Below are 14,832 nucleotides of genomic sequence, written 5' to 3'. Positions count from 1 at the left end.
TACAGAGAGTCCCACACCAAGACACATCATAATTAAAAAGCCAAAGGTTAAAGACAAAGAGAAATCTTAAAAGCAGCAAGAGAAAAGCAGTTAGTTACCTACAAGGGAGCTCCCATAAGACTGTCAGCTGATTTCTCAACAGAAACTCTGCAGGCCAAAAGGACTTAGCAAGAAATATTCAAAGTGATGGAAAACAAATACCTTCAACCAAGATTACTCTACTTAGCAAAACTATTATTTAGAATGGAAGGACAGATAAAGAGCTTCCCAGACAAAAACAAAAACAAAAAAACCAACAACAAAAAAACAAAAGCTAGAGTTCATCACCACCAAACCAAAAATGGCAATAAATACATATCTATAAACAATTACTTGAAATGCAAATAGATTAAATGCTCCAATCAAAAGACATATGGTGGTTGAATGGATAACAAAACAAGACCCTTACATATTCTGTCTACAAGAAACTTGCTTCAGATGGAAAGACACAAACAGTCTTAAAGTAAAGGAATGAAAAAAGATAACTGATAAAAATGGAAACAAACAACAACAAAAAGCTGGGGTAGCAATTCTTATACCAGACTAAACAGACTTTAAAACAAATGCTATAATAAGAGACAACGAAGGACCCAGCAATTCTACTTCTGGGTATTTATCTGAAGAAACTCAAAACATTAAATTGAAAAGACATGTGCATCCATATGTTCACTGCAGCATTATTTACAATAGCCGAGGTATGGAAGCAATCCAAGTGTCCACCAACGGATGAATGGATAAAGAAGTGGTGTGTATATGCATATATTCATATACAATGGAATATGACTCAGCTATAAAAAAGAACAAAATCTTGCCATCTGCAGCAACATGGATAGACATAGGGGATATTGTGCTGAGTGAAATAAGTCAGACAGAGAAAGACAGATGTCGAAAGATTTCACTTATATGTAGAATCTAAAGAACAAATGAACAAACAGAACACAGACTCGTAGATACAGAGAACATTTTGACAGCTGCCAGATGGGAGGGGCATTGGGAAATGGATGAAAAAGGTGAAGGGATTAAGAGATACAAATTGGTAGTTACAGAACAGTCATTGAGATGTAAAGTACAACACAGGGAACATAGTAAATAATGTTGTAATAACTATAAAGAGAAGCAGTGCTGGTGAAAAGAAAAAGTTAAAAGTCAGGAAGAATAGTTCTTGTTTGTACAGCAAAGTACAAGCACACAAGTAAGGTACACTAAGTAGATAAAGACTAAGTAACAGCTCAAACTAGGTTCAGTGCTTTCCCAAACATATTCTGCCCCCTGGTGGCAATTTAGCACAAGTGAGTCAAAGCAAAGGGGCAGCCTTGACAATCTATATTAACATGAACAGCCAATTCTTATGTAAGACAATCTGTGGTGTGCCAGGCACTCACTCAAACACTTTATATATATATATTCACTCATTTAAATAACTGAATAAGCAGTGGAGTAACAGCAATTTGTAAATACATATACTTTGAGGTATTTGGGGAAGCACAGATTTTTAAACTGGCTCAAAAATATTCTTTGATTATTTAGTGATTAGCTGTTATCGCTTGTGTCCTATCTGTAGTTTCTGAAATTAGACTAAATAAATGAGAAGTACCTATTTTTATTTGAGAGAACATAATACGGATCACTAAGGACAGTAAGGAAAAAAAATATCTATGGAGCTTTTGGTACCTAAAATAAAACACTGTAATTACTACTATAAAAATTAGGAATAAGATGAGTTTTATGAAGTTTAGCAAAGCTTGTATTAAGATGTCAAGTGGAAAAACAAAACCATGATTTAAAATTGTAATTATAGTAGGATCTTAACTATAAACAAAAATAAAGAATATTGAAGCATGCCCTGGCCGGTTTGGCTCAGTGGTTAGAGCGTCCGCCTGCGGTCCGGAGAGACCCGGGTTCGGTTCCCGCTAAGGGCATGTACCTCGGTTGCAGTTTGTCCCCGGTCCTGGTTGGTCGTGCGGGTGGCAGCCACTCGATGTGTCCCTTTCACATCGATGTTTCCCTCTCTCTCTTCCTCTCTCTCTGTACAAAAATGGAAAAATGTCCTCGGGTGAGGATAAAAAACAAAAACAAAAACAAAAAAAAAGAATATTGAAGCAAATATACCAAAATGCCAGCAATGGTCTGGAAGTTAGAGTAGGCATGATTTTTCATTTCTTTGCTATATGTTTCTGTATTTCCTCTATTTTTAACAAACACGAGGCAGAAAAATAAACTTTTAAAAAAGCTTACGTGACAGAATAGCTTTCTATAAAGCCTATGAATAAGCTGTTTCTATTAATGACACAAAGAAGAACAATGAAAAAGTTGTATAAGTCTTTAGTAAGGCTTAAAAAACAAAAGATATTATAGGGATGATATAAGTAATTGGCAGTCAATGTGTTGTGATATCACAGTATATTTAATGAGAATCACAGACCCCACTGCAGTCTGAATAGAGGGTGTGTGTGTGTGTGTTTAAACACTTGATTGTAGAAAACAATGATGTTATGATTCTAGACATGATTCTGACATGTGCTGTGCAGGGTTGCTTAGATGCTAGGAAGTACATCCAAACATGGTCTGATTTGTCTATTGTTAATGATCATGAAGAAACTGGAGAAAACTGGTATTGAAATCAGAGATTCAAGTCTCTTTTTCCAACACAGAGTATCAATCTTAACATTTATCCTCTTACTTTCCCTAACCGAACACTAATAGCCACATTTTCTTCATTTTTATGACTTATAATCTTTATGGTCTTACACTCTAATCTCTGTTTGATTGTAGAATGTTCAACTCAGGCTTCCATTTTTTCCATAATGTCCTATTCCTTAATAGGAGGAATAAAAAGCCTATAAGATATATTATAAACAATGATCAAAAATTTACGTAAAATAATTAGAAAAAATTTCAACAACACCCCCTCTCCCCCCCAATAACAATGTAAGTTCTCCAACATCAGTGACATTGCCTTTTATTTCTTTGGTCTCCCAAAATAAGAGCAGCAATGTTTTACCCATGCACAGTGTTTTAAAAACAAATTTAAAAAAAACACATGTTCATTGTAGGATTTTTTTTTTTAAATCCTCACCCGAGGACATTTTTTCCCATTTTTGTTCAGATAGAGTAGGAGGGAGAGAGAGGAAGAGAGAGAGAAACATCGACGTGAAAGGGACACATCGAATGGCTGCCACCTGCACGACCAACCAGGGCCGGGGACAAACTGCAACCGAGGTACGTGCCCTTAGCGGGAACCGAACCCGGGTCTCTCTGGACCGCAGGCTGACACTCTAACCGCTGAGCCAAACTGGCCAGGACCATTGTAGGATTTTAAAAAAATAAAAGTTAAATTAGAATTAGTCCGAGTGGAGCGAGCGAGCTGAGTGGTTGTGTGTCGCATCTTGGAGACCAGTAGCGCTTGCAGCGTGGCCGAAGGGCAGACTGCAGAATTCAAAGAAGCTTTTTCACTATTTGACAAGGATGGTGATGGAACTATAACAACAAAGAATTGGGGACTGTAATAAGGTCTCTTGGGCAGAATCCCACAGAAGCAGAGTTACAGGACACATTTAATGAAGTGGATGCTGATAGTAAGGGCACAATCGACTTCCCGGAATTTCTGACGATAGCGAGAAGAATGAAAGACACAGACAGTGAAGAAGAAATTCGAGAAGCATTCTGTGTGTGTGATAAGGATGACAATGGCCGTATTAATGCAGCAGAGCTTTGCCATGCGATGACAAACCTTGGAGAGAAGTTAACAGATGAAGAGGTTGATGAAATGATTGGGGAAGCAGATATTGATGGTGATGGTCAAGTAAACTATGAAGAGTTTGTACAAATGATGACAGCAAAGTGAAGGTATTGTACAGAATGTGTTAAATTTCTTGTACAAAATTGTTTGCCTTTTCTAACTTATCTGTAAAAGGTTCCTCCTACTGTCAAAAAAAAAAAAAAAAATATATATATATATGCATGTATAGTGACTTCATTCCTCCATGTTTTCTTCCCTTATCTACCTGTCATTGTCCTGAAACCTTATTTTAGAAAATTGATCAAGTAACATGTTGCATGTGGCTTACTCTGGATATATCTAAGCCCTTCTGCACATCTAAACTTAGATGGAGTTGGTCAAATGAGGGAACATCTGGGTTATGCCTTTCTTTTAATTAGTTTTCTTTAGAAACTGTCAGCATGTTGTCCTTGAAGTGTGGAGTTGTAACTCTGTGCAGACTATGGACAGTCAACAACATGTACTTGAAAGTTGCACTAATGCAAAACGGGTGTATTATCCACGTACTCATACACTGTTTTTTTGTACTGCTGGTCCTGTACCAGAAACATTTTCTTTTATTGTTACTTGCTTTTTAAACTTTGTTTAGCCGCTTAAAGAAAATCTGCTTATGGCACAGTTTGCCTCAAATCCATTCCAAGTTGTATATTTGTTTTCAAAAAAAAAAAGTTCAATTACATGCACATTACAGTGCTCTGTAACCAGTTTCTAAATTTGATGAAAGCTTAATAAACTTATTAAACTAAAAATTTTATCTTTCATGGCATTAAATGATCCTCTATATTGTTATGTAATGGCTTCAAAATGTTATTAAAATGTCGATGAACACAATTGAAATGGCATCTGTTGTTTGTATCAGTCAGGTTGGTTCCAATTTTTCCCCCTTCTAAATAGTTCTGGAAAGCAATAAAGCAATCAGTCATTCTTCCTAGAATCAATTCTGACAGATGGAGGTCCTGGGTAGAAAGCACGCATCACCGAAGTGCTTCAGAAAAGCTGCTGTAATTTATCCTCCCCTTCGAGGATGGTATGACGGACCTCATCATTCACTAAAAATAGATAAGAACTGATAGCACATTTTTAAAACCAGCAAACTTTTTCCTTATGTTTCTTAGCCCTCCGTATTTCTTCTTTTGTGTCGTCCGTTTACTTTTCTGCTATGGCGTCTTTCTCTTGCTGACTTGAAGAAGCCTATAGGAAGTAGACCTGCTGTGCACCTCGTCCCATTTGGTTGTTGGCTTGTAAACATTATTTATAATGTTTTAATTGATATGATTAACATATAACATTGTATTAGTTTCAAGCGTACAACATAATGATTCGATATTCGTACGTATTGTGAAATGATCACACCACAATAAGTCTAGTTTTCGTTAACATCAATCACCATGTTTATGATATTTTTGACAAAGGAGAAGTCTAAAACTTTTGTGGCCATAATTATTCATCTTTTCTTTTAAATAATTGTTTCTGGAAAGCCTTTTCTATCCAAGTCTCTGTTCTTAGTGCCGTATCAGTCTGATTTTTGTGTAAATAAAACTTCAATCTGGAATATACAAGGTGAGGCAAATGTGGGTTAACCGTTGTGAGTACCTGACATAGACTGTTCTTGTATTATTATTTAATTACTGTATTATTTTCCATACAAACAACTGTCAACCTACTCTTGCCCCTGTATTTATTTGTAGTATGTGAAGTAAGCATCTAGCTCCTGCCAAAAAAAATAGCCTTTGTCCCAACAGGCATTTATTAAATAATCTGTACTTTTCCCTGCTTTGAAACACCAAGTTTATTATATAATCAAAATAACTTCTGAAGTCTAAGAGGAGAGTGACAGTCCTAACCCGACCCTGAGCCACGGCCTCATCCTTCCTCTCTCCACGGGAAACCCAGGCCACCCCAGCACCACCTCATCAGAGCAGGTTTGCATCCACTTCCCAACACTTGGGAGAAGGGGTAGAGAACGCAACCCCTCCTGGGCTGCATTTAGTAAATGGATCTGGAAGGAGCTGCGTCTGCTCTCTGGGCAGACGCCGTGGCACCGGGCGCCGATGCTCTTGTGTAAAATAATCAGGGCTGGATAAATACAACGCGGGTGCTTTGGTTTCCCAAACAGCCTTCACGTGTGGTGGAACCAAGGTAATCATAGTGTGTGGTATGCGTGACATCTTCCTTAGAAACAGCAAACCAAGTTTTATTTATAGTCAATGTTGGCTAGAATCTTGTAACATCATAATCTTTAAATAAATTACAACAGCTAGACCCCATGAAGATGGCTCTTGACTTTCAGGATTTAAAATAATTCAGCTCCTGGAAAAGAACTCAAAGTAAGCCACCAGAATCGTAAGAACGGGAGGAATACCACCACCACCACCGCCCCGCAGCGAGCATTTGAGAGCTTTTGATGCAACGATTCTATGGGGTCAGAATGACTCCCACACAGGGCCTTAGTCCCCAAATATTCTCATATTCCCAAGTGAGACATTTGAGAGTTGGAGAGGCTTAGCACCTAGCCCAAGGTCAGAACAAAAGTGCAATGTGGCAAGACCAAGATTTAAACCAACACTCGATGCCTCTGAAGACTGTGCTCTTTCTGCTTCTCTCCGTGGTCATATGAGATCGCTGCATTGTCTTTGCAATCACTGACCTTTGGTTAAACTAAAATAATGCTATACAAAATTTTCAATGATTACATTAGCCAACAATTTTTTAAAATGGCACCCAGTGTTGACCAGAGTATGGTGAAGACAGCACTCTTATGTTGCCAATCCTGGGGGACATGGACATGAAGCTTTCGGAAGGCAATTTGGTTACCTGAGGGGAGTGACTACAAGTATGCACATGGTTTGATGTAGTTATATTACTTTAAAAAATCTTTCACAAGAAACTTCCCCAAACTTTAAAAGTGATCATTGTAAAGATGCTCATCACAGAATTATTTTTAAATATGATACAGAAGTGCCCCAAATATTCGAGAGTAGTTAGGCGATGCTCCCTATGCTAAATGTAACTTATTAAAGTGATCACTTAAGTGATGAAACAGGACTAAAGTTTTCTGAATTTTATTTAAACTCAAATTTTTAAAAACTAAATGGCGATTTCTAAACCTCTACAATGCTAACCTTTTTAGAATTTAGCAAACTGCTCTAATTAAAATTAAATGACTATTTTACTGAAAGGAAAGGATGTGAAGTTGGTCAACTTAATGTTCACCACTGTTTGCTACTTAAAGAAAAGAGCTATCTCAAAGCCACAGTACAATTGTTTAGACTTTAATGCTCGGAGGAACATGTTTGTATGAGGAGGCAATGTCCTCTGTATCACCCAAAAGGGGGCTATGGCAAGCGGAATCTGAAGAAAGTCAGGGGGATTTGTAGACACAGAATATGAGAGCAGGGGAAAACCTTAGTGATCAGCCATTTCAATTATGCAACATATTTACTATTAAAGAGGTTACATGATCCACCCAAAGTCACTGGCTGTTTGGACACCACATCCTAGCATCAAAGCTGTCCCTCCAAAAACCAACACACTGTGACTCTTCCTCAGCAGACTCATTGGTCTAAAATGATAACAACTCACCAACCTGAAAAACCCAGAAAAGGCATGTTTCTGATTTTGGGGAAATACATGTTCATTCCACCAGATTAAATTGCAACACTGACCCTTTAAAATATGTCTTTCTTTCCACTGCAATTATTAAAGCATTGTTGAACTCTGTCATACAGCCCATTTCTACTCCAAGGTTAAGTGCTTTGCCAAACAAAACCACACCATCGTTCAACTTCCCATTTCTTTTCTCACTTAGTCAGGAGTTAATTTTCCATTCCAATAACCTTACCTATCAAGGGTCAATTATATGCTTTGGAATTAAGGCCTAATTTCAGTCCAACAATGTGCTGAGAAAAAATGCCTAACGTTCGTAGGTTTTCTCTATATCAGGAAGGAGCTTGTACTATGCCTATCAGAGAAATATCCTTTCTCATAGTTTACATGATCATAGACTTGAGACATTACGACTGCCTTTCCAAGTTTCATATTTAATTCAGACTAAAACAGGCATGTAAGATGATAATGTCTTAAAATATGTGGCAGTTATAAATAGCAAGCGTTGATTCCCACTCAAGGAAAACCTCTGCTGTCCAAAAGCTTACAAATTCAATAGCGAGACAAACTGGAGTCCCCTGTTCTATCACGTCATCAGTGGAATGGCGAAGTCCTCATTCTCTGAAAGCTATCTTAGTATCACAGCTGGACGTTACTTTTCAATTTTGGGTGTATGTACAGATTATGGGGCTTTGTCATCAATAAAAACCACAAATTTATGTCATCCCAGCAAGGGGCCATTTGATGCCTCAGAAATCTATATAAGACCCTGCCTGGACAGACGAGAACCTTCTGGCTTGCCAAAGACTCTTTTCCCAATATTTCTGCCTAGTTTCTCTTCAATTCAGTAGAAAGGCAAAAGTGTTGATAAACATTCACTAGGTAATTAACCTCAAGTTACCACAGGATCCTTCACACACACACACGCGCATGCACACACACAATGCGGATCATAGCTGTGAGAGATTACACCTTTCTGGAAACTTATTTAGTAACATACATTAAGAAGTTCAAAAAGATTCATACATTTTTATGCATACAGTTCAGCTCAGTTTTCATCCCAGATAAAATCTGGGAGCTGGCCTGGCCGATGTGGTTGAGCACTGACCCATGCACCAAGAGGTTACCAATACGATTCCCAGTCAGGGCACATGCCCAAGTCGTGGGCCAAATCCCCAGTGGCGGGCATGCAGGAGGCAGCCAATTGATGTTCTTTCTCACATAGATGTTTCTATCTCTCTCTCCCTCTCCCTTCCTCTCTCTCTAAAATCAATAAAGAAAAAAAAATCTGGGAGGTGATTTACGTGGCCATCCATGCTATGCAACAAGAACACCCACGGTGCAGCTAGGGGCATCCCGTCCATGAGGACGAGGCAGAGTACAGGCAGCCAACTGGGTCAATAACGTGAGAACAGTAACATGCACACTCCTTGGCAGCTACGAGGATGAGGTTTGCTTCTGACCCTCCTCTGCTCCAGCAACATCTGCCCTGGAACCAAGGTGCCTAAGCCCCAAAGCTAAAACATAAATGGGAGTTCTGTCTAAATAACACAACCATCTTTTGTGTTATATGTAAACCTCTCCTCTCTCACTCACACAGGAATCCTCACTGAGGAGATGAAGGAAAGAAAAAAGAAGAGACTTCCCAGGCCAGAAGAGAAATGCTAAACAAAGGACTTCTGGAGAAACGGTGATAGTAACCTACTTTGCTTGGGCTGCGGTGTAACTCTGAGTCCACCCAGTTAACTAGGCAAAGGGATCTACACTATTTCCCAGGGAATATGTCGGGGTGAAATTAAGAGGGAAGAATTAAGTGAGCAAATACTATACTTCCTAAGAGAGTATCACGTTATACAATATTCAAGAGTGTAAACACAGCATTTTGTGCTTTTCTCTCCATGTTCAAGGAAAAAAAATCCATACAAAAATACTTGGAAAGTTTTATGGTTCTCTCTTCCCATAAAAGTTAACCTTGTAACCCATCTCCCCTTGCTAACCATTCAAACCAATGGCATGTTTATCACCAAACACTCACTGAGCCACAGGGAAAGTGTGAAGGTTCATTCCCTCACCACTGGTTTCCGAGTTTAGTTTCCTTTCCACCGACCCAGATGGGAGTTTGTTTTTTTGTTTGTTTGTTTTTTACCGTTTCCAAATAATCTTTGACACCCAATTCTAAGCATCCAATTCTATTGATATTCAACACTTACACTCACAAATTTCTTTATGACCAGCACTGATCCCTTTCTTCACCTCACATTTCTAGAAAAGGGTGAGATGTCTACCTTGCTGACTGATATGTTACAGACCCGAAACAGCTGGAAGTTTTTCACTGGGCTAAACCAACCCAGCCCCGACAGCAGTGCTCATGGCTGTCACACCAAACCCTGTAGACACATGCCATTTCCCTCCCCCGGTCTACGTCAAGCCTCTCACAGTGAGCCATCTGGTCCTTCTTCCTGTGCAGTATCCGGTCAAATCAACACAGAACCGGCCCTCCTACAGACAGGTGTCTGCCAATTCCCTACCCTCCCTTCCAATTCTCCCCTAGAGACCTGGCTCTTCCAACGTGGACAGGGAGCTAACGTAAGTGATAACACTGAAGATACCGCTACTATAAAATTCAACATAACTTCTTAAAGGATGGGTAGGGAATAACTTCATACTCGTAAAAAAACAGCACCAAAATTTCACAAAACATATTTTATAGATCTCCATACAAAATGAGCATTTCCGCTTTTGCTAAACTGAAATCCAAGAAAGAAGTAATGTTATTAGAGTTTTAAACATGCATTACAACAATCTGGGTTTTAGTCTTAATTTTTTTTAAATTATTGCGGTGACATTGGTTCATGCGATTATCTAGGTTTTGGGTGTAGATTTCCACGATACAAGATCTGTACAGCACACTGTGTGCCCACCTACTCTTTCCTGAACTCCCACTTTTTATTACTAAGCTTTAAACACAAAGGACCTGTATTTTCCAAAGAACTCAATAAAAGAATCTCTCACTAAAGCAGAAGACATATTTCTCACACGGGACAACACGCCTGTCCCTTTGCTCTCCATCACACGCACAACAGGAGGTGTTCTTCTAAAACAACTGTGTTTTTCCACTCTTCAGGTTCAATGCTGTCATACTGAGCACTAGATCCAGCCCCAGATCTAGAACTAACTTTGTTAACACGTGAGAGTCAAAATCCATATTTCAAGGACACAATTTCTGACTCAGATACAAACACACACATAGGTTCATGCTTATATGTAACACATATACACATATACATACACACACACACTCTGTGATCATCAGTTGTACACGCTTCCTCCCTTCCCTCTTCCCCACTTTACTAACAATGGTGAGGACAACCTGTGCTGAGCTGCACACACTTTTATGACCCACCTCTCACCCTCGATTCTCTCCTCTGGGCTGGCCCACCATGAGGCATGATGCCATGGAAGTGTTTCTCCTGCCCTCTATTTCAGTTCCTGCCATGGCAGCTGGTTGGTACCTGGGTGCTATCTAAATTTTCTCTTGTCCAGAGTCATTTTTCTTCAGCAGCAAAAGTTCCTACATAGTCCAGCCAGTGTGGCTCAGTGGCTGAGCACTGACTCATGTACCAAGAGGTCGCTGGTTCGATTCCTGGGCAGGACACATGCCCAGGCTGTGGGCCCGATCCCCAGTGGGCGGCATGGAGGAGGTGGCCAATCTGTGTTCTCACTCATCAATGTTCCTACCTCTCTCTCCCTCTCACTTTCTTTCTCTCAAATCAATAAAGGAAAAAAAAATTATTTTTTTAAAAGTTCCAATATAGTAAGAGGAGAGTAGTTTCAATTCATGGGGGAATCTTTAATAAGCGAGTTCTGGTCCTGACTTGGCCACTACCTGCTGTACTGAATCACTTCACCCCTTTATGTGCAGTGAGTGGGACTGACTATCAGGTATGGAAACAGACAGTCCCTAAGCTGCCATGGACCCCCACTAACTGATTATGGGGCCAATCCCACTGAGACCAGACCCCTCCTCAGATTCCCCTAAGCACAGTGTTCCATGGGCCCCAAGAACTCACAGCTGGTCTGTAGAATGGACGTGCGAAGCTGCACGTGTGCCCACCTAGGTCTCGGCCAGCTCACACGCAGTTTACATCTGTCCTGTCGTTTCCACCCTTGGTCCTAGCTGTCTCAGTTCGCTCGAATTATAGATTCCCTGGAGTCCTTAGTTTTAATTTCCTCATGGTCAAAATGTAGTTCAGGTGAAAAAGGGAGGGAGGAAGAAAGGAGAGGGAGGGAGGGGACTGAGCCTAAAGAGAAAATGAAGAGAGATTCTCAGAGAAGCCGAAGCAGAAGCAATGACTTTCCACCAGAGAAGGGCTTCTCAGAGCTCCAGACTTCTATTTGCAAACTAACATTTCCTGCGATATCTTAGCATCTAGTTAGCATTAGTGCTTGTTCTGTTTATTAAAGCATGTACACACACAGAGCCAACATTCTGCTCATTTCTTGAATTTTTGTGGGGATCAGCTTAACGCTCCCGCTGTGCCAGTCCATCTGCTCACCTGGCTTGAAATCAAATCACTACTGAAATCTAAGCTTTCCAATTCCAAAAGCAAAATTACTCAACTCCGTGATCACAACAATGTCTCACATAAACCCTGGAAAAGCACTGAAAGAATGAAAACAAAATTAATACCAATCTGGATAATTGTATCTTATTAAACAGTCCATTTAGACACGCACAGGCAATGAGCACATTTGTACTACAGGACCAGCGTACACATGGCCTGTCTGTCCTCCCGTCCTCACCCTTGGCAGACATCACTAGTCAAACACAGACTTTTGCTCTGAACCTAGGAGCAGCCTGAAAAGTTGTGCACACTGGACTCCAGGTGACTCCCACCCAGGGACCAGTGCAGGCAGGTGAGACCCACTGGCCATCCTGCAGCGAGGAAGAGATGAGGGTAAACAAGGCTCCCGCTTCTCCCTGTCGGCTTCATCACCTCTACAACCCAAGCACCTCCTTCCAAACGACCAGGCACCATCTCACGGGAATGAAGAAAACACAAGTGTCTAGTCCTCCCCTCCCATCCCTCAGGTGAGAACCCCCGGGCCAGGAGAGTGAACGATGGTCCAGCCTCATGAGTTCACATGAAAACTAGGCCGAGTCTGGGTTGAATAAACCTTTTCCAAGCATCACGCCGTCTGTGCCAGGGCTGGCCGTGAAGGGGAAGGAAAAGAAGGTTCCATTCCTTCAGTCAGCCTCCACCTGTTCTCCAACTTCCAGGAGAATGCGAATAGCTCCGGCGTGCGTCTCTTCCGTTTCCTCTCTCCGTCTGTCTCAAAAATAAACACGTTTTTGTGGCCAAAACGGAAGGAGAGGGAAGCCCCTGGACTTCACATTTGCTAAGGTGGTGGAATTATACACTCTCCAAAGACTTCCTTCTGCATCAGCACAGTGGTCCTCACACCATGAACTCTACTCAAGACCTACAAAGCATAATTAATTAATTTAATTTTTCTTTATTGATTTGTAGAGAGAGAAGAATGAAGAGGAAGAGAGAGACAGAAACATGGATGAGAGAGAACATCGACTAGCTGCCTCCTGCACGGCCCCCCCACTGGGGATCAGGCCCACAATCTGGGCCTGTGCCCTGACTGGGAATCAAAAGGTGACCTCTTGGTGCATGGGTCAAAGCTCAACCACTGAGCCACACCGGCCGGACAGCATAATTTATTTTTATCCAATCGTCTTAATAACTGGACTTGAGCTATCTTCTTCTGGAAGAGCTTATAATATTTAACCTCAATAAATGAGCACATTTTACCTAGAAGCAACTGTGCAATGTTTCATGCTTACACACAAAAGAGAAGTCAATACCTTTACATTTTTCTATGCTTAAAAGAACACAAAAAATCAGCTGAAACCCCCAAATAACAGAGATGTATTGTCTTATATACCTTGATTCTCCTTAAAACTTGTAGTGTCACCTCTGCAGGATCTCCAAGTGCTGAGAACCAGACGCCAGTTTCCACAGCACTGTGCAATATCAGAAGTTCCTACAGGACGCTACTATCATTGTCACCCCACAAAGCAATGAGCGGACAAAGCAAGAAAGCGTCCTTAAAAGGGGTTCACGTGCTCGATCCAATATGAACTAAAACACTGATCAAAAGATTATTTCCTAACTTGACCCACAACGATCAGAAATAGGGCAATTTCAGCTCAAAGTGATTTCTCATGTTTTAAGGTAATCTTTAAAAAGCACGCATCTTCAATGTTTTTGGATATAATGAGTAAAATTATCAGAGATGGGATGTTTTCATTTTAATTACAGGAAACTGTTTTTCTATCCTCGTACAACGAAACTACCAGCTATTTAATCAGAAACCAGACCACCAAATAATCTTTGATAATGAAGTAATTTCATGTGCCAAGAACATCACCAATGCTGCTGAATTAGACTGAGTTCTGAAACACATAAAATATACAACAAAATTGGTTCTGTACAGAATCACTGACAACTTAAACTATGTCCGAGAAACACGCAAAGAACATAAATTACAAGTCACAAAAACAGCAATCAAGAGATGCTAAATCGATGCACTGAATAAAAAATTAAGAGCATGCTTACAAAGGAAAGAATCAAACCAGAAATCCGACGTACTTCTGTTCCCAGTGAACGTGGCTAACAAAGGAGCTACACAAAGGCTGTAGGATCCCAGGACCAGCAGTGTCAGTAAAGTAGCATCATAGTGCCTCTCTGAACCAGCCGGTGGGGTGAGTGTAGAATTGATAAATATGTTTGAAGAAATATCCGTTTCTGTACAACTGCGAAACCCTCCTGGTACAGTCATTTAAAAGGATCGGAGCAAGCTCAAGCAGGAAAGGCTGCGGCCATGCTCACTCCCACCTCCTTCATGCTTGCTCTCAGTGAACTGGAACGGAGGGAAAATCCGTAAGCTCCAAGGCACCACACAGAACAGATCAGACCGGCTAGCAAATCAAACTGAGAGAGAGACTCATTGATCTGAATGCTTCATCTTCGGCAGGGACACATCGCCACTAGACAGGCTCTGTGGGAACAGGGTAAACCCCTTTGTTGCAAGACAAAAAGGAACAGACAAAAGCATTTCACAACCTCCTTAGGAGTCTCAGCCACGGCACTGAAACGGTGGCCAAGTCAACATGGCTGTCAATGGAAAAGGCTGGGTGGCGACACGACGGAACGTGTCACACATTCCGCTGCGGCAGGGTCCTCGGGGAGCACGCTGCTGATGCTGCTTGTTTTGAAAATTCCCACTGCACACAGAGAGCTGCAAGTGACATGCCCTCAGAATAACACACGTGCAGAACACCGATCCAAATCCATAATATCTGTCCCCTCAAACCCCTCCCATTTCATGCCACAACG

The 14,832-nt window shown here is 40.8% G+C and overlaps 1 protein-coding gene and 1 pseudogene across 1 annotated transcript in view; one reads left to right on the top strand and one right to left on the bottom strand.

Annotated features, from left to right (window-relative positions):
- Positions 1-14,832, bottom strand: part of MTUS1 (microtubule associated scaffold protein 1) — a 136,639-nt gene that overhangs the window by 47,707 nt on the left and 74,100 nt on the right. The window lies entirely within an intron of this gene.
- Positions 2,629-3,920, top strand: LOC118622952 (annotated as a pseudogene).

This window comes from Molossus molossus, unplaced genomic scaffold (genome assembly GCF_014108415.1).
Source record: "Molossus molossus isolate mMolMol1 unplaced genomic scaffold, mMolMol1.p scaffold_m16_p_9, whole genome shotgun sequence".
Classification (NCBI taxonomy): domain Eukaryota; kingdom Metazoa; phylum Chordata; class Mammalia; order Chiroptera; family Molossidae; genus Molossus; species Molossus molossus.
This window is presented reverse-complemented; position numbering and strand designations above follow the sequence as displayed.